The sequence below is a fragment of the Tupaia chinensis genome, unplaced genomic scaffold (assembly GCF_000334495.1).
Source record: "Tupaia chinensis unplaced genomic scaffold, TupChi_1.0 Scaffold142134_1, whole genome shotgun sequence".
Taxonomy (NCBI): domain Eukaryota; kingdom Metazoa; phylum Chordata; class Mammalia; order Scandentia; family Tupaiidae; genus Tupaia; species Tupaia belangeri.
In genome coordinates, this window is record NW_006201985.1 from 115,341 (window position 1) to 120,457 (window position 5,117).

The window sequence follows — 5,117 nt, forward strand, 5'->3', positions numbered from 1 at the left end:
TGATTTAAGTTAAAACTGGTTTTCTTAATAGTATCATGTGAACTTACCATTGAAAGTAGTTGGATTATTTAAGAAATTGTGTGATCAATACAATGTGGGTGGAAAAGGAATGGAAGACAATTGTAGACACCAGAGAGAGTGGGAGAAGAGGGTGGGAAAGAACAGAAGGTCAGAAAGAGGGGTAAAAAATTCAAGGAACTATAAATGGACAATTTTTGATAAAAATATGCGTGATTAAGCCACTATGCAGTATATTCTGGATGGGAAATTACATTTTGTATGTTGTGATGATGCTTAAGAAAAGAATGTAAATTAAGTTACAAAAAAAAAGTTTCAGAAAAAAAAAAAATCCATTCGATGACCACAATAAGATATATAGCCCCAGCTAGGTGCTACTTTATAGGATGCCTAAAGTTAGACTTGTGTTCATGGAAATGTATATATCAGCTGTGTTTGCTATGAAAAGATTTAGATTAATTAAGATCTTTAGTAATTCCATAAAAAATGGGGGGGGGAACAGTATAGAAAGTAAACATAGATACCAGAGACAGTGTGGGAAGAGAGTGGGAGATGGCAGAGGGTAAGAGATAGGGAATCAAGGATGGGGGGAAGAAAAGCAAAACATACAGGAAACAAAAAATGAAAATTTATTTGTTGACAATAACATGTATGTTGATGTGCTTGATTGAGACAGTATACAGTGTACTCTGGATGGAAAATCTCATTTTATATGCTGTAATGATGTACAGTGAATGAAAGTAAACAAATAAATTTAAACTTAAAAAATTTAAAAAAAAAAAAAGAACTCACACCTGGCTCTTATGCATGCATGCCCAAAATCTTGAGAGGAGGATGAGGATAAGGGATTGTGGGATGGCCATCTCCTCTGGAGGTTGATTTCTCATTTTCTGTCTCTCTATCTCCCTCTCTCTCTGGTGAGTTCATGAGCCCTATAGCAAAAAAAAAAATTCAAAGTCTGAATAACCTGGGTTCAAATTTTGTGCCTTCTATTTACCAGCTATACAACTTCACACAAATTACTTATTTCCTGCAAATTATTCTCTTCTTTCATTTCCTCATCTGTTCAATCGGTGATAATACCTACTCGATTGGATTGATGTAAAGATGAAATAAGAATAATAAAACCTACTTCCAAAGTGTTAGAAGGATAGTTACTCTGTGGTGACAGAGGTACTAATTGAGCTAATATTAGTTAACCATTTCTGCTTCTGAAAAGTTTGATGGCTTTCTATACTTTAGTGTTTCTTTTAGTTTAAAGTAATGTATCAGTTATACAGAATTGGCAACAGATGTTGGTTACTATTTGTAATATCAGTAAATTATTAGATTTCCTCCTTTTCCAAGGGGCAAAGTAAAGAAAGAAATTGACAAATATGTATTACTTATTTGTTAATAAACTATCTGTCAAATATGTATTACTTATTTGTTAATAAACTATCTCATTTTCTCCTTGAAGGTATGTTTCAGGATGCATAGAACAGGATAAAAAAACACCTAGTAAGTATCAGAACTGGTCTATCTGACCCCAAAATAGCATGTTCCATTCAATGTAGCATATGCCTAAAATATAAAGATGGAAGCAAAAAGGAGGAAAAGAGTAGAATTATATAATATAGAAGACTAAAAATTTTTAGAAGAATTTTAAGAAACAAATATGAGATGAATAGATCACCGATTTGTATTGTAATGAACTAATGGGTCATTGGAGAAGTCATGATGCGCTTTTCCATAGAAAAATATGTCGTGACTTTTCTGAAGAGCCAATATTTCTTTGCAATCATTGAAAAAGCTAATAAATTACATTAATTCTCTAAACAAAGCTACCTGAAACAGAGCAAGTCATCAACAAAAGGTAGACATTATAAGCAAAACTTTATATCTTTACTCAATTCCTCTGTCTGAAATTACAGCATCATTATTCATTATTTATATTTCTGAGGGCTAGTTTAGTGCCTGGCATACAGTAAGTATTCAATACATAATAGAATAAATGCATGATCCTCAAATTATTTCTTTAGCCTTGACCTCTTACTGAAATGGGAGTTCCATATTTCCAGCTGTCTCTGAGATATTTCTTTGTAGATGTCAAGGCATATGTCTACAAACATACTGCCAAACTTATCCCCCCAACCTCTAAATCTTGAAAAAAAATTTTTTTTTTCTTGTTACTTATGCCTTTTTTTTTTTAGATCACAACTTTCCTGGACATTTTTTTTTTTTTTGGAGAGATTTTCACTGTAGGGCGTGTGCGCTCGCCAGACAGACAGAGAGAGACATAGAGACAGAAAGCGAGAAGTCACCCCCCAGGGGGGATGGTCACGCCGCAATCCCTTCTCCTCCATTCTCCTCTCGGGATCTTGGGCACGCACGCACACGCGCCTGGCGTGAGTTTTAAGCCACCGGGTCCAGGATGTGAACCGCGGTCGACTACATGGGAGTCCAGCGACATAGCCATTACGCTAACTGCTGGTTCCCTTTCCTGGACATTTTTAAAAATTTATTCAGCAAATATTTATATACTGAATTCCAAAAATACAACAGTGAACAGGTACTGCTTACTCTCTTGAAGCTCCTGCAGCCTCAACTAAGATACACAATAAATAAATAACTACAGGACAAAAAAGGCAGTTCTCTGCAAAGTGCTCTACTATGTTGTAATTGTGCACTATGTGATACTCTACATGTTGTAATATTACACTATATGACCAGTCTCCTAATCCTATCCTTCCTTGACAAACTTGGTAATCAAACCTTGTTTCAATGCCCAGAATGTACTTTTTTTCCATGGAATACATCCTTACTTTCTGTCCTGTAAGAGGCTCCAGGCTCACCTTGTATGTTTTCTGTCCCAAGCCTGCAGTCAGCCATTTCTTCAAAGAACACTAATTCCTTTCACTAGAAAATAGTATTATATAGTCAAATTTGGGCTGTAGGTGTCACTACAATTTTTAACATGTCACAGTTATATAGCAGTCCATTGTATTCTATGGAAAACTCACACTTTTTAAATCAGGTCAGCATCAATAGAATTAAGGTATTATTTTTCACATTGGTTTGCAATTAAAATTTTGCTACACACACACACACACACACACATTCCTTTGCTAACTTGGAATGACTTTTTATTATAAGTCTACATTTATGTGTGTGTATATATATATATATATATATACATATATATATATAGAGAGAGAGAGAGAGAAAGCAAGAAATTGTCCCCTGGGGGTATGGACATACCACAATTCCTTCTTCTCAATCTTTTCTCATGATCTTAGGCACACACACACACATGACCAACATGATTTTCAAGCCACAGGGTCCATGGGACCATAGTCGGCCATGTGGGATCCAATCACCTTAATCTCTACACTCCCTACTGGACCAGAATGACTTTTAGAAGTGTGAATCAATTTTTTGCCATTCCATCTTTGTCTTGTACTGTTCTACTGCTATTTCAAAATCCAGTAGTCTCGGGACCAAGAGATGGCGCAATGTTGTGGCACTGGACTCCCACAGCATAGACTGTAGTTCAAATTCCAGGCCTGGTGGCCTAAAACTCACACTGGGCACATGTACATGTATGCTCAAATCCTGAGAGAAGAAAGAATTGCAGTATGGCCTTCCCTCTTTGGAAGTGATTTCTCGCTTTCTGTCTCTTTGTCTCTCTGGCAAGTGTGCATGCCCTCTAGCAAAAATCTTTCTTTCAAAAAAAAAAAAAAATACAAGACATTGGGCCATGGCCACTGCATTGACAAGACATCGCTCTGTAGTGCACCTCACTCTGCTTTCTCCCCAACCATGTCTGACAAACCCCATATGGCTGAGATAGAGAAATTTGATAAGTCGAAATGGAAGACAGAAACGCAACAGAAAAATCCACTGCCTTCCAAAAAATAACGATCCAACAGAAGAAGCAAGCCGGCGAATGGTAATGAGGCGTGGGCTGCCAATATGCACTGTGCATTCCACAAGTGTTGCCTTCTTATTTTACTTCTTCAGCTGTTTAACTTTGTGAGATGCAAAGAGGTTGGGTCAAGTTTAGATGACTGTGCTGCCCCTTTCACATCAAAGCATCAAGAACTGACAACAAAGCCACGCCTGCCTCTCCCATCTGCTGGTCTGGCTGGCAGCGAAGGAAAAGAACTTGCATGTTGGTGAAGGAAGAAGCTGGATGGGACGACCAGGAAATATAGAGTAAAATCCAGGCTGGTCCAAGGTATCCTACAGGCTGGAAATGAAGTTTAATCAGAGTGCCATTTTTTGTTCAAATGATTTTAATTAATGGAATGCACACATTTTTTAATATGTAAATTAAAAGTTTTAAACCTGAAAAAAAAAAATCCAATAGCCTCCGCCGGTCCTGCGCGTGGCTGCCGGGCCTGCGCGTGGCCGCCAGGCCTGAGCCTGCGCCAAAATGAAGCCAAAAACAAGGACTAAGAACTTGCAACTATAAGCAACAGATAGAATCTTTAGCTGTCTTAAACCAATTGAGAAATATATTGTATAGGAGGATGTTCTCTACCTATGGACAGTGAGAAGATGATGGTTACCAGCCCTGCATTACGTCAGGGAAAAACAAGAACTACGCTACCATTCTTAAGGAAGCCAAATACCCGAGGATAACTCACGCTGTAGATCCCCACAACACCATTCCCGCTAATCACAAGATGGCTGCTGTGCCACACCAACTGATAATCATCTCTGCTTATCAGAACTGCTTTCCTAGAACTGTATTCCACAGAGACTCACCTACAATTGCAGAACTGCACGAGACCCACCCTTGATCCAACCTTGAATGGAATCTATGTTCCCTATTGTTGAAAACTTTAAACTCGTGGCCCCTCTCCCTTTACTTGCATGTAGCACATTTTCAATAACTCCTCTGGAAGACAACTGTATATAGCAGAGATAGTGTAATGGGAGAGGGGGGAAAGGGCAGAGGGTCAAACATAGGATAAAAAACATATATATATGTATACATATGTATGAAAGTAGAAATGGAATATTATTGATGATAACATACTTGATTAAGCCACTATGCAGTTTATCCTAGATGGGAAACCACATTTAGTATGTTGTGATGATGCTCAGGGAAA